A 27125-nucleotide genomic window follows, 5' to 3' on the forward strand; every position below is an offset into this window, starting at 1 on the left:
CAGCAATCTGCTCTTCATACTCCTGGGCTTCTCTGAGTTGTAGGGATAAAAGCGAATTTACAGTATTGGCTCATTTCTGCCAGATCTGGGCCTTGGTAGCAGAGAGTCTGCTCCTTTTACCAACCTGGTGACTCAAAGCAGGCAGGATGCTGCAAGTCAGGCAGAGCAGCCTGGCTGAATATTCTGCAAATGTTTTTCTTTTCAAATTTGCTTACATATCAAAATATGAGTTTAGCTGATAAAAGCCAACAGCTCCATCAGAGTCCATTACACTCTATCACGCAAATACTCAGTAATTTCCAAATTAGTCCATGGACTACAACGCATTCAAGTGATCTTTATAATCTCTCTTGTAAAAAAAAATCCACCATTATAAGAATTACTTACATTTTGCCAGGCAGATAGCTTGCAATGTAAATGACTTGTGTTTGAATAGGTAGAATGCATACCAGAATGCATGCTCAAATGAGAGACCATATTGACTCTTCCCGAGCTGTTATGGTCTATTAGATAAATATTATCTTGGTTCAGGATTGTGGTAGTTTTCTATATGCACAGTTTCCTGATAAGCCATATGGACTCTCAGATAAAATTGTGTCTTCAGATTTCGAAAGTGATATGGCTGAATAGCTGTAATGAGTATAAGGAAGCTCCTGTTAACAAATTAATCAGAATGTGTCACTGAATGCCCCCTCCCCTTTCTGTGTTAGTATGTGCTATAATACATACCCGGCAAACAGCCATTGCTCTGTGGTATTTTGACAAAAAACACATGCCAAGGGCACGGCAACCAATCCCTGCACAACAGTTGTGCTTGTATTTGTGTCCCAATGCTACTGTGATTTTTCTTATTATTTTCCATCTTGTTCACACAAATGCACATAACCACACAACCACAGCTCACTGAAGTTAACAGAAAGAACTTCACGGATTTCAAAGGCATGGTTTTCTATCACACATTGCCTTTTCTCACTTAATATTAATCTACTAAACACATTTTTCAGTCATTAAGGTCAAAAACTAAGTGGCTTTATGTTTCATCTGCAGCGACTGTGAGCTCCAGAGATCCTTGTGCAATTTGTAAAGAATACACATAAACTGACCAAGGCTGGGACACAAACCATCAGCTGGAGCCAGGTCCCAGCTCTGCAGGTGACATACCATGCAGCTTCACCATCCTTAACAAGCATGAGGATTTGTCCAGTACATTTGTGCATTTCTCACTGCGTTAGTGTGAGAAACTGGGAGGTGAATTCCAGTTTGTTTAAAGTGACTTTAGACCTTAGAGTGGACTATTTTCTCCTAAACAACTTCTACTTGAAGAGGACAAAAAAAAGACATTATTTCTGTATAAACAATTTATTTTTTTTCCCAGCTTCCCCTCATGGTTAAAGGAGCTGATTTTGTTCTGAAGACCAACACAAAGGTGTACCTACACAGCATGGTTCAGCATTATGCAGATAACCAAGGTACCTGAGAGTACCTGAGAGAGGCTTATGACTCCTGGGTGCTTTCCTGTAACTGTGACTCAGAATGGGCATTGTACCAAAACATAAGTATCTTGCAAGAAGTTTTCTGAAAGGATCTAAATTTTTCTCACAGCAGCAGAAGTGTCACATTGCTGCTGGATAGGATGCTACCAGGGAGCTGGGGAGGGTGAGTCTCACTTTGGGAAAAGGATGGTCCATCCTTTGGATGGATAAAGGCAAGGCCACAAGTGCTATTGCATTATTTCTCACAAATGGGTTAAGCAATTTGATTTTAGACTATTGTGTTTTTTACCTCCAGATCTTAGAATCTGAGGCAACAGACAGCATGTTGAGAAAGTAATTTTAGCAGGTGAGGAATGTAACTTCATTTGGTCCTGTATTCCATGACTTTCTTATTTTCTTAATGCTATTTAAAAGTAGCTCTGCTGTGAATGGCTATATTTGTTCTCTGAAGCATGCTGCTGAAATGTAAACATCATACGACTTTGATTTCCTATGAATAGAGAACACATGCTGTTACTGAAAAGAACATACAAGATTGCCAAGCATTTAGAAATCAAATGTTAATTATGAGTCAGAATGGGAGGACACAATGAGCTTTTGCCCATTCATTGTGGCAAAGAGATAATTTCTAAGCCTCTACAAAAATTGTACTTTGCAGGTCTGTTTGGATTCCTGTATTTTGTCAGGAGAGTGGCATTTCCACTTCTTGCAGAGGATCAGCGTCTGCAGACACTACCTAGTGCTGTTGTCTACCTTTATGAGGAGGTCATCAGCATCTTGCCTGTGCTCGTGTTCACAACCATCCTCATGAATCAGGGTTAAGATGTTCAACTTTAAACAGCCCGACTGTGTTGCAGATGTGCTGTCAATGCTTTTATAGGTCAAATTACACAATGGTGGTTTTATTTTTTCATGGAAACATACCTCTTTCTGTGTGTATTAGTCTCTATGTCAAGTTTGGAATGTGATAATAACATAGTCAGGAACCTGAAGCATCAAGAGGTGTCAAAATAAAACCAACTGCAAGCAGCTGGTTTATCCTCCCCAAAATTTCATCAGCAGCAAGTGAAGATGAGGCCTGTTTTTATCAGTGGCTGGATGACTGGATCCTGACACATGCAACTTACCAAACCAAAGCTGTGCACTTAGTAGAAATTTTGGCTTCCTTTTGCTTTTCCAGGTGCTAATGTCTTAAGCAGCTTATTCAAAAATAAGGTAAGGGCACAGCCTCCCTCATTTCCAACATGTAAGTCAGCTGGGAGGAACTCTCAGTGCTGGGTAGTGTATAACTGGCAGGAAATAATGCACACTTTACTCTTGCTGACACAATGGAGGTTATTGCAAGAACTCATCTCGCTTCATTCAAATAACCGTTTTGGAAACAGGCTTTGTTTCTGTACCTTGTATTTCAGCACTGTCAGACTCTAAATCCAGCAGAGCTCCCTGTGTCCAGCTGTTCTGAAGACAGCCACCCCTTCCATTCTCCAGGAAGCGCTGTTTTCATGAGATTTCTAACACAGCCCATCCCCTGATCAAAAGGCTTGGGTAGGCTTGAATAAACATCTGACCTTCTTGAGGAAGAAAATGTAAACTTCCCTCCCCTCCCACTCCAGCAGTGGTTGAGGTTCTTTTCTACTATTTGTCTTTATTTATCAAGCAAAGACAATATGCTTGACCCTATATAAGAACAGAAGATTTTCAGATTTAAAGAAGCTTTCAGCTATAACAGAAACAACTGAAGAAGTTCAAAATTGTGAATAAAGTATGTAAGAAGTAAGTTTTTATTTTAAGTGTTTCACACTGCGAAGAATACACAGAATAAATAAAGCCCCTTGTGCTTCTAGGTACACAGCATATGATGAACCCCATCTCCGGCTCAGTCTGACAGCTGCTCCTATAACTATATTGCAGGTTTGGTGGAAGAAGTGAAGAACTGTGTGGCTCGACCAGCCAGGATTTGGAAGGTCTTTCCTGCTTTTATTTTACTAAAGCATTGCTATTTTCAGCCAATTGTAAAGTGTGCCATCAAAATCCAAAAGTCACTTAAATGGATGTGGGTTTTCTTTTTTATTAACTTGCCATTTTTAACTGAACATTTCCTGTCCTCCAAATCATTCTAGGTTCAGCCTCCAAGAAAGTAGCAAGGGAAAATCAGGCCATTTAAAAATAAAATAGATTACTTCTGCACAGCTTTCTTTAATCAAAACCATTATAACTGATGGCTCAGAGCCTTGATTACACCTCTTCAGAGGGCACCCCTTGATTTTGTGCGACATCCCTGATTATTTTATTTACTTATTTATTTATTTATTTATTAGCTTTTATTTTCTGCCTTGATTTCTAGGTCACAGAGTTGAGGCTCTTTCTTGTTTTAAGCGCATTGGCTTGTTTCTTAGTGGCAGGTTATTTTTCTTACAGGGGCTATGAAGTAAACATGCCCCTTTTTCAGAGGAAGACAAAAATTCCCGTGATCACATATTCCTGGAGTTCTTTCTCTTCCTCCCCAGCCCCTGTGGAGAGCAAGACTGGACGAAGAATCATTCCTCCTGACCTCTACCGAGCACCCGCAGAGCTAAGGGCCAAAAGGTCATTTTCTCAGGTTCCCTCTGGAGGGAGAATCCAAAGGTCATTCCCTCCTGCCCCAACTCACACCAAGTGCATCTGAGAGACATTTAAAACTCCTTTGAAGAGGAAGAGACGGAGTCTGTGTGCTTTACCTACTGCCCTCAACAGCTAAGAGATGTGAACCAGGGTTATGCCTGAAATGTTTCCCTTGACGCTCAGACTTACTCAGGCCTGGCCTTGGGTTCAAGGTTTGGCCCTTTGTGAACTTCAGTGGGGATGGGCAGACATTGCTCACACAGCTGTGAGGTGGGCCTCACTGTTTCTGCTTCCTTTTCTGTTCCTCAAAGCAGCCTTCTCCTTCCCACAGCCCCCAGGGTCCTTCTCCTCCCAGAACTGCATTTTACTAGTAATTTACCAGATGCCATTAGGGAGTGGGGTGGAACAGCTCTTAATCTCTTGATGTTCCTGGTTCTTGGGAATGGAGCTGCAGGGATCATTTTGTAAGTTCTCTTAGAAGACAAACCCAGATAGACTCACCCAGCCTCACCCAGAGCTCCTGCTGCTGATGCCCACTGCTTTGCCATTCACGAACCCTTGGACTGGTTTTGGAACCACAGTGCATTTCCCAAGAGTGAAGTAAATAGTCAAGGTTCTACACTTCCTTCTCATCCCTTTCAAGCAAAAAGTCTCTTTGTTTTCTTGCTCTCCAAATGACCAAGTAAAAGGGAGATTTCTCATTGTTAATTTCTTTGACCTGCCTGAGGGAGGAAGGAAGAGAAGAGCAACAGTTATTTCACAAGGTCCCCTGCAGAAGGGGGGCACCAAGGGTCACTTCCCCTCAATCTGTCCCCTCCAAAGGAGTGCAGTTAGGCTGTGTCAATGCCATGGTCTCTTTGTGGTGGATATGCAGCCAGAGGTCATCCCCTGCCGCAGCCCTGCTCTCGCTGCGGATGACCACACTCTCCTGCATGCCTGCTTTCTCTCACACATGGGGGGCAGGGGAGATTAGTTCTTTTTCCCTCTCTCTGCTTTGTACAGAGAGAACTCACAAGTCACTACCTGGACCCCTTTCGGACAGAGACAATAGAAAAAAGGCAGTTCCTAGGTTGTTTTTTTTCTGAGGATTTTTCAGGCTGCTGGGGCATAGCAGAATTAGCTGAGCAAAGCTTTACAATCCAAATAAAAGTGAAATGCTGAAGTAAAGGTTTTGAGCCATTTGGAGGTTTTCGTAACACTGCCCAGAGCAGCGGCAAATCCACTGCAAAATTTCTATTGACCCTTGGGTACACATCATCCCTAAATTTAGGGAAAATGCTAATCTCCTGTGAAGAACTGTAAGAAAGCAAGGCTTATAAGAAATATACCAGAAAATCTTGTTTCCGTGTCACCAGACAGAAAACAATAACTAAAAACACCTATCCTGCTTGTTGTTTTGAGGTTTGGGTTGTTGCAGGTAACTCCCTCAGGGCTTGATCTGAACCCTTCGAAGTAATGCAAGTGTTCTGGTTGAATTTCATGCTCTTTGGGTCAGGCCAAAACCAGGCTTCCATCTTTACATTAGTCTCTGGGAAGATCTTTAAGGAGTTAATGTAGAATTAAAAGTTTTTGTCAAGAGCTTCCTTTTCACAGGTGATCTGATTCTTTCAAGTCTGGAGGCTAACTTTTGTTCAGAGATAGGGGTCTGCAGCTCCCTCTGAAGTTGATGAGCTCGTCTTTGCCACCTCCAAAGCAGAACCAAGGGAAATAAGCACTGTGCAGCTGCTTACTTTAGGACAAGAATTTGGCCCCAGGATTAAAGAAGAAAACACACTTGTACATTGTCAAGGCATCCTACAATTTCAGCCTTAACTATTTTAAATGACGAGAACAGCAAGCTGCTCAAAAAAGATGTGCAGGCTTTTTATGTACTCGTAAGACTGACTGAATAGCGAAACTAATTTGGCAACACAAATCATCATATACCCAGAACTTCTTCATGAACTCCTTGGCAAGATTCAAAGCTCCTTTTGACACACTCCAAGACTGCTTACAGGAGAACATATTCTAGTTCAGACTTCTTTCTTTTCTCCTCCTCCCCACTTCCTCTACAAAGCCAGAATGACTTCTCTTATGGCAGATGTTGACTCCTGGTACTGCGATTGCAGTCTCCACACTTTAGCACACTAAAAATGAGTCCAGAATTTCCTATTCAGCTCTTGAGATAACGCATTGTTTCCATAGAAGACATGTGGAAGAACTTCAGGTTTATTCCCTAGGTAAAATATATCTCTGTGATGCTGTGAGGCTTGGGTGGTAAATGGCTGCAAAATGCCTTGAGATCCCCATGTAAGTACACAACACTGGTGTTCTACAGCACTTCAGTGCTCTCAAGTTCCAGACTGGAGCCATTCGTCAGTGCTCTGGATAACTCCCCCTTAAACAAACGATTTGCAAATAGAAGTGACATACTGTTCTACACACTGGGCTGCACATTGGTGGGATGCTGGTCATCTGCACAGCACCAAGCCTTCCTGTGCATGCCCAGTCATTCCAGGATATGAAGAGGGACAGGATCCGCTCTTCCGCTCAGACTTGCTTGTTTCACTCAAGTGTGAGCTCATAGTGCCACCCTTGATCTTGGATCTGTGGCTCTGCCTTGGAGCATTACACACTTCCTGTGATGATTTGTTTATTGCTACACAGTAATGCAGATGAACACAATGAATTTCAGTCACTGGAGTATCCTTTCCTCCCCTCCTTCCCCAAATGCGAAGTACAAATCCACTTAAAAAGCAGAGATCTTTCTACTTGTAAAAGAAACTTTTATCTGCATAAGAGAATAAGAAATTCATTAGCTTAAGTTGTGTGATTGTAGCAGCTCATTAGCAAGAGCTGTGCCTTTCAGAATGAGCGGCCTCCAGCCCTGCGTGGAAACTGTCAAAGTTAAGGATAAAAGTATGGGACAACTTAACCACCTTGGAATGCAATTTCTTATTTTTAACTATGCAGACCACAGGGTTCATGAAAGGATTTTAATGAACAGCCACAGGCCTGACATTCAAATCTTCATTTGTGTCTAATTGCAAGCAGAATATAAAATTGATAAATTGATCTTTCTTGGCAAGAAAAAAATACAAATTTTAATTTATGGTGATTATGCTTTTGGATTGATTTTCACCAATTCCCTGTTTTGTTTTGTTTTTTTTTCTTAAGGTAAAATAAACATTTTGATTTCAGGTTTAACTACTGCAAAATACTGCTGTTAAAATCTTAACATGGCTACTCTTAAAACCATCAAAAAATTGCCTCTTCTAAAAAGAAAACGCAGTAATTAGTCTTACTAATTTGTTGAAAGAAATAAATGATACAGTGGAGTTCTCAGCCATTTGTCAAGTCAAGAAAGTTATTATATGGTGCTTTTTCATCTGTGGAATCTCAGAAGGCATGGCCTTGATGAAGCAGGGCATTTGCAGCATTTTATAAAATGTATGAGGGGAGATTGGAACATATTTTTCAATCTTCCCCTGCCAGCCTCCATGGCTTTAGTCAATTTATGCATCATCTGTTAAAGTTCAATATGGGGCACTGGGTCCCAAAATGTACTTTGCAGCATCCATAGCAAATCTTCTTATCTCTGCTTTCATATCTGAGCAACATATGCATTACAGTGGAATTTGGGATCAGCTTTTAGGGTGAAGGGTGAAACGCTTACTTAGATAACCCACAGTATCTTGGCTTCAAGTGTAATGTTCAGGTGCGGATAAATGCGTTTCATTTTCCGCAAAGATAAATGATAAAAGATACAGTTTTATACTAGGATTTATGGACCTCTGTACCCACATACATATGGACATCAAGTATTTTTTTAAAATGTATGTTAAATACAAAAATTGCAAAAGCAAGTTTTCGGTTATGCATTTCTGAGGAAAATGATGCTATTTGACAGAGCATGATGGCTCCAGTAAGGCACCAAAGTGTGCCTTTAGTTATCAATGTGCTTTTCTGGCTTCTTACTTAATCCAAACAAAGCTCAGTACCTTTCCTCCCCCTCAAAGAAAGGAAACTACACATTTTTGTGTTTGTAGCGGCACTACAACTTCATGAGAGTTAACAAAACTTCACAAAGGAATTGCGCATGGGGAAGCTCCAATGCTTTCTGCACCTTTTTTCCAAGTACAGCTTCTACTATAGCAGATTTTTGTGGTTGTTTTCGCAACTATTCTGTTTCCACACTTGCTGCATTTTTGCTTTGTTCTCCCGTATGTCATTTGAGAACAATGCGCGTCATGCGAGGTAAGACGCTACTGGCATGGAAAGGCAAAATCACAAATGGCAATTACTGTTGCAGGGTGCAACTGAGGAAAAGATACCTGGTTTTTAAGTTCATGCTTTAAAATGTGATCTCTTATTTACAGTGTTACAACGAGTTGTTGCAGAGTATTTCTCCTTCACAAAAAGCCCAGCTGCACATAAAGTTTTTCGAATTATACAGCTATTTGCAGGTAACAATCTTTATTGGAAAAAGAGATTTTGTGCCAGGTTTTGTGCCAGGCAAATACAAGGCTTTTTTCCTCAGAAAAGTCCTCCTCAAGGTCCAAGTGTTTTAAAATAGGTACGCTTATCTGTCACAAAATAAAAAATCACTATTCCACTTCCTTATGACCAAGAACCACCAGGCCTTTTAGCGTCTACATACACTATTGAGGTTTGGCCTGACAGACTTTCAACAGCACCGAATGTCCCCAAACCAAGCCCAGCCGCCTCTCCCACGTAGTCCTCCCGCGCCCACCCTCCCTCACGGCGGCATCAGCCGTTAACGGCACCGCCCCGCGGGGGCCGGCGGCCGGCTGCGCGCCCGCTAGCGCCGCCATCGCCGCGGTCTCTATCGCAACGCCGGATTGGCTAAGCGGCGTCGGGAAGGTGTCCGCCGATTGGTTGTGTCCGGGTGCTGTTGCTATGACTCCGTTGCTAGGGCCTCGGCCGTCTCCAGGCCCTGCAGGAAACATGTAATGAATTATGGATGGTTGATTTTCTCAAAGAGGCCTGATCTGTAATGCAGATGAGCTGCAAGGCCCTCCTTTTCTTCTGGGTTCTTAAAAAAAAATATTAAAAAAAAAAAAAGTTAAAAAAAATTTGAGTTTTAAATCAGAATCTGGCATTTGTGTGGCTGTCCCCAGTCACAGCGGTAACTCCTGAATACTGATGTCAATTCTTATGCAAAGGCAGGGCCAGAGGTCACTGTCTGTTATTTGTTCAGGAAAAGCTTGTAGGATTTTCGCTGAACTCTGTGACCCATTGGGGTATTATGTCCTCCCCCTGGCCTTTGGTTCAAAGACAAAATAGGATACAAACACCAGAAGTGGTATTTTTTAACAGTTGGAGAGGAAATTGTCCCCATGGAGTATGATGGAGCAGGAGGAACCCAGCAGCCAAGCCAGCCAGCATGCTGGATTTTCTAGCCTCCTAAAAGGTGCCTTTGCCCAAATATGACCTAAAACTTTCTGTTGGTGCAGTTTGTGCAGCTCAGGCCTTCACTAATGGTTTCAATAGCCTTTGGCTGAGGAGAGCTTCCCTGTGAGTGCCATATCTATAACGTGCCTGCTTCACACAAGTGCGAAACTGGATGTTGTTACTCACAGATAACTCTCCAGCTGGAACTCCCCACATGAACAAAGCCTCTGATGTTTCATACCTGAATAAACAGGTTGCTACAATTCACTTAATTTCCCTAATCTTCATCTATTAAGAACTACAGTGGATGTTATACTATGGAAATTATGTTTTTCTATACCTAATGTACCTAATGAATACTGATGTCAGAAGAGACAACTCTCTTCTGATAGTTTATTTGTTTAGTTCTGGTTCATTTCTTTGTTTTTTATATTGGTGATAAATCATGTCAATCCTTTCTGTGTCGAGCCTCTGTGGACAAATGTCAATTGAAAAATTACTAATTTTAGAGAAAATAATGAGCCTGATCCTTATTTTGAGTCAGATTGTGTAATTTTGGGTGGACTCAGCCAAGTGTGGTCATTCTCAGCAGAGGTATCTTGGTACCTTGAAGGTTCATGACCAACGTGAGGGACAAGGCAGCCCTGCTAGTCCTCAAAGCCCTGTTTTTTCAGACATCTGCACACTAAGCGGTTTACTCACCAAGGAAATGACTGAGAAATTAGATGAAATTCTACAGATTTTGTATCATGGAATTTATGCTTTTTATGCCTTAAATCCTGACTGGTTCATGGTTCTTCCTCAGGGAGAAGTAAATCACTTAAGCAAGAGCTCTGAGATGAAGATGGCATATATCCACCCTCCTGTGATTCAGAGTAGAATGACACCTTATTTCTAGGATTATTAAACAAAATATTCTGTTGTGTAAAAACCAATGAGCACTAAAAAAAAGAAAAAAATAAAAAATTAAGAAAGTCTATGAAAAACTGCATACAGGAGGAGAAAACACTCTAAACTCTGGCCATTAGGCAGTCCCTAAAAAAAGGTTCAGCTGCAATGGCCCTTATGTTTTATTATTTTCTATTATCAAAATGTTTTCTGTTGAATAAAATGGTTAAGGCAAAACTGTACTGCCTATCCCACCCATTCCTGACAGAGCATTCATCAAACTCCATTAGAAAAAAAAATAAATCCAGGCTATAGATGTGTCATCAGAGACCCAATGATGCTGAGAAATGTCTGAGATGCGGTTTGCTGAAAACACTATATTAACATTTGTGTATATGGATGTGTTAATTTTATGGTTTTGGTTATGTGCAACATACATTAAAATGAAAAATATGTTAACAGTTTGTACTTGCAGGAAAAGTAGATCATGTTTTTGTGAACCAAATAATTGTGTTTTAAACTTTTCATTGTGATCTTTATTTTCGTATCTAATACTCTATGCCTAACCCATTGGAAGATGATTGTTCCTACACCTATATAAATACAGCATGCACCAGGGGATTTGGAATAGCTTAAATAGCAAAGAGGCAGCAAATGACTTAAGCACATATACAATTTAAACAAATAGATATTTCCAGTGCTATAAATGGCCTTAGTATCTCACCATGTTTTCTATTGAGGAAGCACAAGAAAAAATCAATCATCACCAGCCAAATTCTTTCTGCAGCTATGCTGTCAGGCTGTGGAAAAGTTTTAGTAGTGCTGGGTGTTGTAATGATGTCTGCAGCATAGCTTTTGCCATCGTGACTTTGTCCTAACTTCACTAAAAGAGTGCTTGAACCTGCAGGGCAGAGAGACCTCAACTCCACTGAGAATTGAGTCTCCCCCAGGACATTTTGTAGGCAGCTCCTCAGGAGGAACCTTGCTGAGTTTTCCTGATTAAGATTCAATAATTCCCTTTCCTGTGTTTGTGAGGGGCAAAAGCAGAGCTGGAGGCCTTTATGGTATGGACCTAACAACCTGACTCAAATCGATACAATACAGACTGAACAATAGGTCAAGTGTGAGAAGGTCCAGAGTCATCAACAGGGAGAAAAATGATGCAGGAAGCTTTCACAAAGAAGCTGCTCTTAAGGAAAGAGATGAATGAGGAAAGAGACTTTTTTAGTGCATGATGAGTGGGAGGTTGGTGTATGTCCAGAGTGGAGCAGGAGGCAATCTTCAGAAAGCAAGAGTGGCTATAAGAAAGGAAGGAGAGGAAGTAAATTTTACTTTTTTTTTCTTTATATCTGTAACATCTGATTGAAAAAAACCCAAATTATTTCCATAGAAAATATCAAAGTTCCCCCACCCTCCCCAAATTTTCAATATTACTGTTTCAGTAGGCATCTCTTTCTTTTAGAAACAAATGAGTTCTTTCAATTTTCTTATCAACAATGAAAACATTCTAAAGCTCCTTTTCTATTAAGGACTGTATGAACAAAAAAGCTTTGAATTTTTAACAATAATAGTTTTAAAATAGTGCTTTAGCACAAAAATATTCCTCACAAAGACCCTTCTATAATTTAAAACATTTTCTGCTGAAGTAATTTCAACTGGTTTGTGCTATCAGTAATCTTCATGGAGTTTACATTAATCCACAAACATTGTACAGTGTGATGAAGCTGATGAGAATCAACAAAGGATAAAGTAGAGTATCACAGCCCAGATAAAGAAACCCACTGTTTAATGCCAGCTGCTTAGGAAATGTCAAAAGTAAAGTGAGTTTCAGGTCAAGGGCACTGGGAACACTTTGTTGGCAAACCCTAAGACAGGCAGCTTTTGTTATTAGTATGAACAAGGATATGGTGAGTCCTTTTTAATCTATCCTTGGGCCTTCTTCTAGCTTCCCAGACACAAATCCGTCCCATTTGGGCTCACCTCTGTGGCATTGCTGGGTGTTTTTCAAAGCATACCCTCTTTGGTCTTTCTAATGTTCCCCATCAGGTTTCCTAAAGGCCAGGATTTCAGTGAAAATCCTTCTCCTAGGAGACACGTGGGCTCAGTGCCAGGCCTTGAAAGTTCAGGAAATAGTGGGCACTTGCTCTTTTTTAAACTTTCCATGACAGCAAGGATCTTTCTTCACCCCTTGTTTTTCTGCCATGTTATTTAACAGTACCTGTGTCAAGCCCATTTCCATCTTGCACACCTTTGCCTTTGAGCATTTTGGTGTGCTATTCTGGAGCATTTAGGTGGTGGGTCGTGAGTGTAACTTGTTTATCACCAGCTAGAGGAGTTGTACCTCTTGCTACAACACAAAATTGGCAAATGAAACTTCTGAAGAAACAGGACCAGAGTGTGGGGAGGTTAATAGCTTGATGAATCTTTCTATAAGTAGCCCTTTCATAAAGGATGGGGTACTATTCCAGGTGACTAGGAAACAGAGGATCTGCTTTGGGAGAACTAACACGGTATGTACTGATAAAGTTTGACAAAGTGTACCCAGCAAGGTGCTGCAAAACAAGACGAATGTTGACATTCACTCTGGAATGAACAGCAAAACAATTTGGCCCTGTAACTTCAGAGCCATAATACGGTCCTGCAGATGTGCACCAAGTCAGTTGTGAAATACAAGAAATTTTGGAATGATTTTGCAGGTTAACAACATGGTTTGATTCTTTCCTTACTGGTGTTTTTACCACCTCTTTGAATTTTCAGGCATCCCCTAAATTCGTGTTTAGTCCTTGAATGATATGTACCAGATAAAAAGTCCTAATATAAAACTGCCCAATATTCTTCCTAACATGCATGCTGTTAACATGCTGTGGGATACGGCTTGTACATTTTAATGAGACAACAGTAGGAAACAAACTTCTTCAATACAAAGTCTGGGGCCAATTCTGTTAAATATCTTTGTGATGATCTGGATGAGAGGATCAAGTGCAAATAAGTTTGTAGAAAAACTTAGAGTGATCAGTAATTTTGCAGAGAACACCAAGTTGGGTGGGAGTGTTGATCTGCTGAAGGATAGGAAGGCTCTGCAGATGGATCTGGACAGGCTGGATTGATGGGCAGAGGCCAGTTGTACGAGGTTCAACAAGGCAAAGTGCTGGGTCCTGCACCTGGGTCACAACAACCCCATGCAATGCTAGAGGCTTGGGGAAGAGTGGCTGGAAAGCTGGTTGGTGGAAAAGGACCTGGGGGTGTTGGTCGACAACCAGCTGAATATGAGCCAGCTTGTGTCCAGGTCACCAAGAAGACCAACGGCATCCTGGCCTGTATCAGCACCAACGTAGCCAGCAGGGCTAGGGCAGTGATCATCCCCCTGCACTTGGCACTGGTGAAGCCACACCTTGAATACTGTGTTCAGTTCTGGGCCCATCACTATGAGAGAGACACTGAGGTGCTGGAGTGTGTCCAAAGAAGGGCAATGAAGCTGGTGAAGGGTCTGGAGAACGAGTCTTAAGAGGAGCAGCTGAGGGAACTGGGGTTGTTTAGCCTGGCTGTTTAGCCGCCCTTTTCAGGAGGCTTAGGGGGGACCTTATAGCTCTCTACAACTACCTGAAAGGAGGTTTTAGTGAGGTGGGTGGCAGTCTTTTCTCTCAAGTAACAAGCAATAGGACGAGAGGAAATGGCCTCAAGTTGCACTATGGGAGGTTTAGATTTGATATTAGGAAAAATTTCTTCACTGAAAGGGCTGTCAAGCATTGGAACAGGCTGCCCAGGGAAATGGTTGCGTCACCATCCCTGGAGATATCTAAAAGACATGTAGATATGCTTAGAGACATGGTTTAGTGCTTTACTGGCAATGCCAGGTTGATGGTTCAACTCAATGATCTTAAAGGTGCTTTCCAATCTAAATGATTCGGTGATTCTATGAAATGCCTCAGACATGCTGGTGTTTGCTGTCTCCCACACAATCCTTTTCCACACAAAACTTGTTTCTGAGCCTGGAAAGGGCCTTTTTCTGAATGAGCCATGAACAGTTACTCCAAAACAACTGGTTATTGGCCTTCCCTTCCCACTCCTCATGCAGCAGCTGTTGGTAGGATCGCTGCAAGTGTAGCCACAGAAATTGCTTTAAAAGCAGCTTGGTAGCTGCTCCAGCTTTTCAAGTCAGCTGGCAGCTGACTTGTGAAGCTGAAGCCAGCCGGCAGTGAGATGTCTAATACATATCCAGAAATTACTGTGTATTTGCAGTAATTACCATACTGACACACCACACTGTTTTGTCCATATTCTGTGGTCAAATAGAGCTGGTCAAAATGTTGCCATTTATCCAAAACGGAAATAAAAAAATAAGAGGAATAATGGGACTTTGGATGTTGATCCCATATGCCAGAATTCTACTGGATTGCAAATATCTTCTATTACATATAGTCTGGGAAGAAAAGGTGCCATGATGGGTAGGATCTTTCTGGAGAAAGGACCATGATATCAGAATTATGGCTCTTTCATAAGGAGTAAGTACAGTAACAGTGCAGTAATGGTGATTTGGTAGCTGGTTATGTAAATAAAAGCAGCATAAATAGTGTGTAATAGTTAACATTACTTAGGTCATTTGCAAGAAAAATCTCCATTTCCCCTTCAGCAAACCCCGTGTAATGCAGTGGGCTGCAGTGTTGTGTTATTTGAGCTTTTCAAGAGACTTTTGAACTCACAACTATCAGGAAAGCTGGCGTGTTTGAATATGCCTAGGCTAGCTTTGAATTTATAGGAATTTTGTTGGCACTGGTATCAAAACTCATATTGTGATCAATGGAAACAGCATAGAGCCTTCATTTCCTAAAAGTAATTTCCTCTAAGGTAAGAAAGCACCATAAGATCACCCAGTTTGATCTCCTCTATAATACAGTTTTACATGATTCACATATATTTTTGGCATGATGACTAGTTAATTTATATCTTCAGGGGTAACAGTTGCATGCCACAGGCATAGAACAGAAAGAACAAGCTATAGTGCCAAGTATGTATGAGGCCCCAGCAATGATGGAGAGTTTATTAAATGGGACATGCCTAATTGATCATAATTAGTGAAAGTGATACCTTCACCCATCTTTTAACTCATTTTTTTCCAATTCGACCTTAGAAACTCTTTCCAATCTAAAATCTGCCAATCAATATTATTCCGTGCACGTGAGCCAGAAATACAAACATAGTACCTAGGAACATTTACCTCTATCTGTTCAGATCTATTTTGCTTGGAGCCTTTTTGTCAGTTATAGTCTGTAATTTTTGAAATAAAAAAAAGAAAAACAGCCCCCCTCAAAAAAAAAAAAAGACCACCAAAAAACAACAAAAACCAAGCCAAAGCCGACAAACCAAACCCACCCCAAACTCCAAAACAGGCAAATAAACAAAAAATCCCAAATAAACAAAAAATCTCCAAACTCTCAGTCATCTCCATCTGTCCAATTGTTCATGAGAGGGAGAGGGAATTCTTCCTACCCTGAAGTTATATTAAACCACATTTTTTAGGAAGGTATGTGGTATCACCTTGAAACCTCCATCCAGCAGTGAGACCCTCACCTTCACTGATAATTTTTTAGTGTTTAATTATCCTGTCTGAAAGAAAATTGCATCTTGTTTCAAGGTTGAATTTGTCTAACTTCAAGTTTCAGCTGTTCAATCTTGTTCAAGCTTTTGTCAACAAGATTGAAAGACCTTTTTATTTATCTTTTCCACCAGGTAATATATATATATGCCTATACAAACTGGTAGAGTCAGTCTATAACTTAGCTGAAGTTCTGCTTCAAACCAGCACATCTCAGCTCTTGCTTTTCCTACATCTCCTTGAGTTTCATTTCTTCTGTATGCTGCATAGTCAGAAACCAGCACTGTTTTCTGGCAAGTGATGAGGAAAGAGGAAAAAATTATCTGAGAAAGAAGAAGAGATGTTCAAAAGGAATTGCTTGATGATTGATCACTGTGTATTTGGAAGAGGCATTTCCTCTTGAAAAGTAAATCTCTGCTAAACATTCCCAGCCTGCCCTCAAACAGGCTGTCAGCTCTTTTCTACAGTACTGATACTAAATGTCTGAAGAACAGTGTCCTGTCCTGAACCACACCTGGCATAAAATAGCCAGCCTTCAGTGAGGTCAGTTCCTGCTGGTGAAGCTGTTGCTCTATCATTTGAGGATGTAGGAAGCACTTTACAAAGAGGCATATGGATGTTAAGAAACACTGGCTAAAAGCTGTGATAAGCTGTAGCATCTTGTACAGTGCTCTGTGTCCTCAGTTCTGTTACCTTCAGTAAAAAATATAAGGCCAACCAAACCTTGGCTTGGGAGTGGAGACACAGCAAAATCATAGGAAACTCCAACCACTTAACAACTCCGTATTAAACATACAGGAACAGCAAAAATTTCTCTAGCAATCTTCTGTCAAGTTTGTCACCCTACACATCCAGTTATTAATATATTTATTAATATATTACTTAACTTTCACATTATGAAAACATCGAGATAGATCTGCCAGTCTAGGACATCACTAGATTAGGACAAGCTTTTGGGACTGTAACACAAGCTATAAATAGCTGATCAGATAAAAGCATTCAGTGTAGAAGGAATGAGGGATCCAAAATAAGAAGGTGAGTACAGTTCTTCCCCAAGGAGGAGCCATGATCAGAATTCAGTATTTGCTGGTAGAGTAGTTTCTGTGTGTACCCTGTTTGGGGGCAATTTCTGCAGCAGCGATTTATTTCAAACATCTCTTTTTTTTTTCCTCTCAGGATGAAGCAAATGTTTTAAATTATAGTTATAGCATGGAAGAGAGAATTTAACTGAAGCACAAATATGAGTCATGAAAATGTTCATGCCTTATTTTCAGGGTAATAACTAAACACCTGCTAAATTACATTTTAAAGAATTACCCAGTACTTCACAGTGGGTTTTATCCTTTCACTTGTTACTTTCTCTCTTAAGCCCCATTCTAGATCCTTGATCTGCGTGGGAAGATTGCCTCATCCATACAGTACTCCCAAAACTCAGCAGACCTGCATCTACCAATGCTCTGCTCATGTAGGGCTGATTACAGGACAAGGATGGAGGTTTGTGCAATGGGGACAGCACTTCTTGGTGCTTTTAGGTGGAGTTCTGGCATAGTACTGGGTGCACCAACACAAAGAGAGAAGAGATCATTACACAGAAAAAAAAAACAAAAAGAAAACTTTTTTTGAAAGCTTGTGCATCAGAAATAAGAAATTAAAAGTGACTCATCCATGCCGAAGCTGTGTAATCTTTACTTTCCCACACGTTGCTGTTTTCTTCTGTTAGCAGCTTTAATGTAGTAAAAGCATCTCACTGAGGAGGAAAATGCTGTAGATGGGTATTATGTCCCCAGAGATGCAGAGTATATATTCGGTTACTGAAACTCTTGGGAGCACGGTGGAGGGCTCATGCTCAGTTGTCTGTTTTCGTTTTTATGTTTTCTTTAGTTGTTTTTCATCCTGGCGCTGAGTGGGCACATAGGACTCTTGAACAATCTGTAATTGCATAGTGTCACAGCTGATGAGGTTACAAAGGAGTAAATATGTAGTTGGTATTAGAGAGGATATTTTTGACAATACTCACTCTACATCTAATAGAGTGCATCTGTGTCCTCTGTGGGCACTTTGCCTTAGATAATATAAAAGGAGAGCAACAGGGAAGAGAGAAGCAAATTTATATCTGCATAGTCTTCAGCGGAATCAGTTTCTGCAAATATACACACTTGACATTTGAACTCTTTCATACCAGTACTGCTCCTATTGATGCCAGTGACATCTTTGCCTTTGAACAGGAATAGGATTGAATTTTCACTGTTGATTCTCTTATGATAAAAGGGGTGGAGGTATCCCAGCATGATCTGATTGCCATAGTCAAAGGGAAGAGTTTTATTAGACCATTGTGTCAGTAATTCTTGACCTGGGGTCATAACTGTGTCTTAGGGAGGCACAACAACTCTCCCTTTTTTTTGGCTCACAAGGAGAGAACAGCAATCTGATATATTTTTCTGTTGCAATATGGATCACAGTGCAGAGCAGAATAAACCAGTTTCATCAGCCTGCCTCTGCTGGGTTGTTACCTGCTGTGTTTCCGCTTCTGCTAGCCAGATTTTGGCATCTCGGTGATACAGAACAGACTGCTCTGGACAGTGCCACCCATCTAAAGTCATGAAATCATATTGTATTTATACCACTCAAAGCTGAGGGAAATATCCTTTTAAAGAGCCAAAAGCCGATTTTATTCTATAATGGCAATGTTGAAAGATTTGTTGAAGAGGCTGTTGCATACTGATGTTTGATTTTCTTTGTCTGAAGCAGTCATTAGACACATTTTTAGTGTATGTACCTATACATTCGTGTATATACCTATACATTTGTCTATCTTGTCCAAACTTATAGAGTGACGTTACTTGAAAGTCCATCTTTTCCAGCTCTAAGAGCAAGTGTGGGAACAACAAGACTGACTTCCATGCAACCATGTCAGTTCACCTCAACCGTTGCTTCACTTGGTCAACCTAAAGGTGTGACACAGGCTGTTGGGAACATCCTCCCACCTCTCAGCTTTAATGTTCAAAGTGTTGCAAGCATACTGATCTTCAGCAACGATATACTTTCCCCTGCATGTTATAGTGAAGTGGCAGGAGTCACCCGTGTACAGGGATATTATTCCCTGGCTTGTAGTGCAGCAGCAAAGTAAAAAACACTTCAAAAAAATACCTTTAGGAAAATAAGAGAAAATGGCAAAAAGGCAACAGTACACTTAGTTTGCCAAAACCTTGACAGAAGCAAAGATATACATTATTTTCTGGGGTCGCTGAATTCCTGAAGAAAATACAAATGATTTGCTTTCATTTTCCTTGCCTTGCTCTTTCTCTTCCTCAAATTCTGATGCCTTCAGCATCTGACAATAGCACCACCTATGCAATACAGCAGAAATGATCAGGAAATAAGGGGAGTGGTTAGGTGATCTACTTTTTGATCAATCTGCTAAGAGCTGTCTTCTGTATGAATGAGAGAAATCAGACACAGTATAGGAGAAATCCAACAGAGCTTGCTTGTTTTCCCCACCCCCCCTTTTCTCTAGCCACAGGAGTGGAAGCAATCCGCTCCCAGGGATGGGTGACATGGGAGCAGTCTCCATCCCCTGGGTTTGTTGTAGTGTACAGGGATTATCCCTTCCCCCCGCATGAAGGGTTATTCGTAACTTCTTTTTGTCTTCCCTTAAGTGTTTTCCCTGTCTTAAGGTTTTCTGTTTCTCATTTAAACAGTGTTGCTCTGGTTTTGGCAACAAGGTGTGCAAGACTCGAGGGACAGGCCTGCCTTCATGTAAAAGTCTGAAAGAAAACAGTTCTTTTTCCCTTGGCTTTAGTGTATTTTGTGGGATCTCTGCCTGACCCACACCATTCTCTCCCTGCCTCCACTCCTCTTTTGGTCTGCAAACTCGAACATTCCTTTTGCTAATCTTTTCCCCACTTGTCATGAAAAACCTCAAGATCCAGGTAACGAATGCCATCTCACCTCTTTCTCTTTACTCATATTTCTGTGAGGTGAATGAACCTGCTGACAACGGAAGGAAGAGATAAGAAATCCCCCACAGAAATATCACAGATACTTAAAATAATTTGGAGCAAAAATCCCTGCAGACTTACTGAAACTGCTCCCCCCACCCCCAACGCACAGAGGTTTATTTATCTGCTTTACTGCATTTTGCTTACGTCAAGAGCTGGATTGCTCCTGTACAGCCCCCTCACCAGGCAGATAATTACTACATATTCTTTTGTATTGCTGCCACCACCTCCACCATCAGGCACTTTCTCAAACAATCGCCTGCGCAGCCTCGGAGCAATCCATCTCTCTGCAGACAGTAGGATAACAGTTCTTTGATATTAGGGGTCTCCCAGGAGCAGGTGAGAGTCTTGCCTCTTTTCTTGAAAATCAAATGAAGTAAATACTGTGCATTTCTCCTTCCTTTTCCAGATCATTAGCAAAGATGTTAAATAAAACTGGGCTAGCTCTCTGACAGCTCCAGCCTTTTCTTGATGGTATCTCGTTGGCCGTCACTTCCACACAGACACACCGACGTGATGCGGTGTCATTTATCATTACCTTTTGTTTACAGCCACTCAGCCAGTTGTCACTCTATGTGACAATGCCTGTATTCAAGCCAATATTAATTTATTTTTCAAGAAAGGCTTTCTGAGAGTAAAGCTTATGCCTCACTAAGGATCCAGCTGTACTGCATTACTGGCAAGACCTTTTCCTTCACCATCACTCATTATATTTTTGATTAAACAAATCATAGCATAGCCTTACCTTTCTCTTCTTGTTATTCACAGCTCAAGGTTTCTTCCACATGCTTGTGCTTATCTTTTCAGCTGGTTATTCATGAAATTCTATTGTTATGCATTTAGGCAATAGCCATTTTTAGGCTTTCTTTGATTTCCTCCACCTCTCTCTAGCTCCTGAAGTTCAGCTTCTTTCTCAGTTCTCTGGACATAGAACTATTAGATTCTGTTGGATACAGGCAGCTGGAGAACTCAGCAATGCCAGGTCTAACTTGGATTTTTGCCCTAGGAGAGGATGTGCCCAATAAAAGTGACATCTGTATGTGTAAGGCAGGAGACAAAGATCTTTTTGTAGTTCATAGTAGTCACAGCAGTGGATCTTGGTTTTGAGCTTCTTCCTTTTCTACCCTTCTCTTTTACCTTGCTGCTCAGTGAAGGCAGAAGAGCCAGATGCAGGAACAGCATCCCAGGGAATGCTGTGCTACATCTGGTTATCACTTCCCACCCTGCACTTGTGTGGCAGCATGCAAGCCACAGCTTCTTTGCCACAGCCTGGACAGAGGCAGTACGTGCTCAGCTGCTGGGCTTGCTTAGCTGTCTTCTGAATGATGGCAAGGATGGATGGCGAAAACCTGCAGGGACTTGTTGGCCATGATGCATGTCAGAAGCACATTCACCAAAATAGTTTGCTATGCTGTGGACAAGTAAGGACTTCCCTTTCACTTTTTTCCCTACCACTAATACATTCACTGCCAAAATAAATATTTCATTTCCCAGCATTAATATAGCCCAAGTACCATTTGCTACATATGTATTCCCTCCCCTGCTGTCTCCTAGTGTACCCCAAAACCACCAAATATATAATTGGACAAAAAAGGACTGGGGGGATTAGGGACATACCTTAAACTTCTAATCTGTCTACAGCTTCAAAATTGCAACAGGAACCAGGTGCTGAGCCCAAAAGACAGAGCTGGATGAACTATTTTATGTAAAATTTCTGGTGAAAAAAAGAAGATTCCATGATAATAAGTATTTACTTCAAACCAAATTTTATCTCAGTGAGATGTATTTATATTTTTCTAATTCATAGGAAGTATGTTCCTTTTTAATACTGCCAGGGTGCTATATTCTATATTTTTTGAAAAGTACAATTCAGCTAGAAATGACAAGAAAATTTATCTCAAATAAGTTTTAAATTCTTAACATCAAAATGAAAATGAATTATTGTGATCATGAAGCATTTTTTTTTACCCAGTACAGTCATTTAGAAAATATTTTTTCTCTGTTTGCTGATTACTAACAAACCAGTTTGGAATGAAACACAGATATTTCAATGACATTTTTCCAGAGCTACTAGGGAGATAAAAATCCATTATCTGTAGAGAGAGCTCAGGGGTAGACAGTCTAAGTCACGAATGTCACATTGAAAGCATCTTATGATCTTTAGTTGGTAGATGCCATACACTTATACACACACATATATATATAGCTTATATATATGTATGTGTGTGTGTTTATATCTGTATATATGAATGTGTGAGTGTATATCTGTAAACAACAAGAACATTGTGCCATGGCAGTTTTGTCCTCAAGAACAGTAGCTCGATATAGCTTATGGAGAAGCATGCAGTCAGCATTATTACGGATATTATTTCCTTACAGCTTTGGACCCAGTCCAAGATATAAGCACATACTTATGTTGAGCATATCAGTAATTGCACTGAGCTTTGCTTGGGAATATTCCTTAAGTCCTTCCCAAAAGCCTCCCATGAATATATAGTGTGGGATTTTGTTACTAACCCTTTTAATAGTCCCCAGTATCTCTCATTTTCTTCTGTTTTGGAAACCACCACGATGTGACACGTGCAGCTGCAGCTTTAGGCTTGTGTGCTGTTTGTGCTAGGTATGTGGATCCCAGCTTTTTTTTAGTTCCCTCAAACAGGACCACTTCTAAGTGCAGGCAAAACAAGCAGGGTTTTAATGTGTTGTGTAACAGCCATGGTCCAGAGCAGATCTGCCACTGCTGCCAATGGTGTTTTAGGTGTTGAGGTCAGTAGTTACCATTTGTGGTGAGAAAGACACAGCTCCTGGAGAAGATGTGCCTGCTGCCATTCCTGGCAATTTCAGGATTGGTAAATTCAGTGTGTCCAGCAAGAGATGCAGCAAGCCCAGCACAACCTGGTGCTTTTCGTTGGGGCACAGGTGTCACCTTGTTCTGTAGGTGACTGGAAAGCAAGGGAAAACAAGCAGATCAGCCTATGGCTGCACAGAGCCACAGATCAGGTCCCCGGTGCCCAGCTCCCCACTGACGGACAGAAACGCGTTGTGGAGGCAGTGTAGCATAGCTTGTTTAATGCTGCATTATGTTAATGCATACCGGAGAGGCATTAACATGGGAACCTTAGATTTAAAATATAACGAACTGCGCAATTCAATGTTTCGTAGCATTGTGTACTCTGGAGTCAATTTTTTGATCAAGTTTCAGCCCAAAGCAAATTTTCTCAGCTATCTATCCACAAACACATATATATTTGTTTTTAATAAAATTTGTTAATATTTACCAGACACATAATGGCACTGTTATTGTTACCCAGGCAGCATGCTTTACCTATTAAATGTTACACAACCTTTCTAAAACCAAATTAAGCAAAACCATTAGCATTAATCCATTGAATGCAGGCGCTGTTTAAAAAAGGTAGATGTTTTCAAACACTAGAGTGAATGGAAAAATTTTGCTGCCTTGACTGTCAGATTGCATTTCTTTCCTATTAAACCTAAGTAGGTTAAATTAAGTGATTAATTAACTATGCGTCTGCACAATTAGGTGGGCACTTTTATTCTGTCTAACTTAATGTATTTATTGCTAGCTTGGAAAGAATGGAACTATAATAAGACAAAGGGAAGAACAGCTACCAGAATTAGACATTCTCAATAGCACTATTCCAGTATGGATTTTTCTATCATTTCCATTGTAGCATTGTTAATTCATTGCATTTAAAACTTAGGCATGAAAACTTGCTCCACAGTGAAATTTCTCAGAAGAAATTTTGCTAGGCTTTATTTTCTGTTGTTTTCAAACTAGAAAATCTGTAACAACCTGTAACAAAAATAAATGCCTTCGTTGCAGGCTTCCCGAGTTTCTTGTTGTCATGAGCTGACTTGGCCCAGTCTGTCATTGAGATGCCATTTCAAAAACCAGCTCCTGAACTTCTACCAGGGCTGTTGTCTTTACTCACATGAAGGCAAATAAAAGCAGGTGATTCTTTGCAGCCAAGGAACTGCTCAGGTGCCCAAGCTGGTCTGAGGCAGAAGCAGCAATCACAAGTTTGGTTTCCTCAATCCCCCTTCCAAAGAGCACAAGGGTATCCCTAAATGTGCTGCTGATGTTCAGTGGAAGAAGGACACCTATGACTTCTCCTGGGGTAAAATTCTTTCCTTCCACCCCTTGCACTGTGCCCCCATAACCACAGCCTTTTGTAGGCTTGTGCTGGATTTATCGTTGAATTCCCTCCATGCAGCCAAAACAGAAGTGTTTTTCAGTGCTGCTGTTCACCAAACCTCCTTTCCGAAATGGTTTTTATCTCGGTCCCTGCCAGAATCCCGTTCACTGGCTGGTACAACTGCTGTAAATGGACTAATGTGGGCCCAGCAAGTGCTGGGCCTGCTGCTTTGAGCTGCACCTTTGAAAATAATGAGCTGAATTGTCAGAGTCCTCAGTCAGCAAGGCAAGAGAATGAGAACCCTGCTGCTCTCCTGCTCAGTTTGCAACTCCAGCTGCTAGCAGTGGCAACTACTCAACTGAAATTTTCACCAGTGAGAAAGGTCTTTGGCAACATGGAAGTGTTGGGATTTCTTTTTTTCCTCCCCAACAACTTTTGTTTTTTAGCATCAGCTTCCTTGTGTCCTTATACAAAAGTTCTTTTCTTTTTCTTTTTTTTTAAGCTGACATTTTGATTCTGCTTTAATTAAACCACTTTGGAAGCAGTATGACTCTGTTTTGGAATGAGTTGCACTGGTACAAGTTTTGTGTGGAAGCATCTCTATTTCAGAATGACTACATCCCTTCTGACAGTCCTCCCACAGCTAGCCCACCTTGCCTTGCTTCAGGCCTCCATCTGTCTGGATTGTTGTTTTTACCTGTATGAACCCTACTGCTCTACAAGCATCCTGACCAGATGTCACAGGGCAGTTTTCATGCCGAGAGGCAAGTATGTTCCCTCCTTTAGCTTTTCTGCTTGCCTGACACCCCTCTTGCTCCTTTCCTCCTCTTCCACCCTTCCACTCAGTTACTGACCCACTGGGGATGCTATGCCCCAGGATTTTTTAGGGATATTTTTTCTCTCCCAGGAGAACGTCCAGTCCTCCCTGAATTAGTGTTCTTCTGTGACCTACCAGTGTCTGGGTCAGAGCATGTGGTTGGCAAATTCTTGTGGGGACTAGGGACATCACTCTATTGCATCCGAGGAACAGGGGTGGCATTACTGCAATACAAAGGTGCTCTCTTACTGCTCCCTCTACCTAAAGTAGATGCACCTGATTTTACGAAGTTTTAAGTAGGTATAAATAGCTCCTTTTTTCTGCTGTTTCCCTTCAAACCCACACCAGTCCTGCCATGCTCAGATGGTGCTCCTACAGCTTTATCCTTGTAACAGCTTGGTTTTTTTCAGTGTTTGATTTTGCAATAATTGGCCAAATGCCCCACCTTTTCCACATGTCCATGTGCTTTAACTTCCTCTGTCTTGCTCCTTTAACCGCTCTTGTCCTTTCACCCTCTCTCCCCTCTCCACAGAGCACAGTAGACATTAAAATACCAGTATTTCACATGGTGTGTTTACCAGGGTAGAAAACCCCTGATTTAAAAAGACCGAGAGTAAGCTCTCTCTTAGTTTTTTTAACTAGATTCGTAGTAGACAAAGTAAATTGCCAAAATTAAACTATGACAACATTACAAAAATCTGCGGAGATGATAAGGCAGAAATTCCCAGACATCATCTCTTGCAACTCCACTTTCAAGACCATGAGCTCATCCCCACCAGCACTTCCGGCTTAGGGTGCATGCCTCAGTCTGGAAAGCACCATTAGAAGGAATTCTTGGCTATTTTTAGTCAGATTCTTGGATTTTTTAACAATTCAGATTCAAATATAGTGTTATAAAGTCTAGTTATTTGGAAGTGAATTTTTATTATTGAAAAACATATAGGAGAGGATTTAAACAAAGAGAATTAATGCTCAATTTCAGTGCCTGGATTATAGAAAAATACACAGCTTCCTCATGGGGTTTCCTTCCTATTTCAGCAAGGCCTTTCTGAGGACTAGACTGGTACGTCAGCATCATTCTGTTTTCCAGGTCTTATAAAGCCTATTAAAGCAATTATTCATTTCTGTTTTGCAGCCCAGCATTTCAAGAAAACATCCACTTCCAGAAAAGTAATCCACAGAGGTTAAGAAATAAGTACAAATTAACTATTATAACTACAAATATTTTTACCCTGTGCTGTGGGTTAGTGGATTGAAAATTAATCCCACTTGGATGAATTAAATGAAATGCAAGAGAAAGACTATTGAGAAGTGATTAGCTGGTCCCTGTGTCCTGGAAGTCTTGTAGTGCACTACTAGGAAATACATAGCAACTACAAAGCCAAATGGCAGAATGCTGGATCAAAGGATACCTTCCTAAGTCACTGCACAGTTACTCTGAAAAAAATCAACACCACAATAAATATGAATATGTTCTTAAGCTGGCATTAAAATTATCACTGAATATGTTTAATAAACACCTTCTATCAATCAAATACATTTTCTTAGGGATGGGTCCAACCTGGATCAGAAGATGGCAGGCAGACTCAGGTAATTTGTGACCCCTCTCTAACAAGAGAGAGAGAAAAGGGGCACTTTGATTCCAGGAAAAGCAGCTCAGCAAATGTTTCTCCTTTGAGTAAGCAGAGGGAGGAGGGAAACTGATTCTTGCCTGCTCTGCCTTGCTGCAGGGCAGCTACAAGCTATTGCCTGTTCAGGGCAGACAGTGAAATTACAACCTAGCATAGCCCAGTGAGCTTGTTTACTGCCATAACAGCTATGTTTAGTGGTGGGTATTTTGAGAATCAGGATTTTGTGCTGTAATCCACGTCACACAGCACCTGACTGGCAGATGTCTGGATACACAGCAAGGCTTGGAGGAATCGGTAGCTTGGAAGTGCTGGAGATTTTTTGGACGTGACTATTTTGATCCTATTGTCTTTATTCCAAAAGTGAATTTCTAACTACACCCACAGCTCTCAGTCAGCAAAATCCAGAACTCACATAAAACCAGTCTAATTTTTAAAGTTGTCAAAATGGCAAGATCTTGAAAAATCTGCCAGCTCATTAATATGTAATAATCCCATGGCAACTTGCTGAAATCATTAGGAGATAAGATCTCATTTTGCTGATAACTAAATGGAT

At 41.0% G+C, this 27125-nt stretch overlaps 1 long non-coding RNA gene across 2 annotated transcripts in view; it reads left to right on the top strand.

The window, feature by feature from the left end:
• Positions 1-3569: 3569 nt before the first annotated feature.
• LOC133276844 (uncharacterized) overlaps positions 3570-27125 on the top strand; it is an 85307-nt gene continuing 61751 nt past the window's right edge. Inside the window, exons 1-4 of one of the 2 annotated variants that reach the window (XR_009746032.1) lie at positions 3570-6724; positions 8565-9043; positions 9560-9741; positions 10294-10462. This is a non-coding gene — a long non-coding RNA (uncharacterized LOC133276844). Of the gene's footprint in view, positions 6725-8564; positions 9044-9559; positions 9742-10293; positions 10836-27125 lie in introns of those variants that run through there. The other variant, XR_009746031.1, reaches the window with a different exon arrangement.

This window comes from Pezoporus flaviventris, unplaced genomic scaffold, assembly GCF_033815535.1.
Source record: "Pezoporus flaviventris isolate CSIRO_AGI_PZ_B2104156 unplaced genomic scaffold, CSIRO_AGI_Pfla_v1 ptg000047l, whole genome shotgun sequence".
NCBI lineage: Eukaryota > Metazoa > Chordata > Aves > Psittaciformes > Psittacidae > Pezoporus > Pezoporus flaviventris.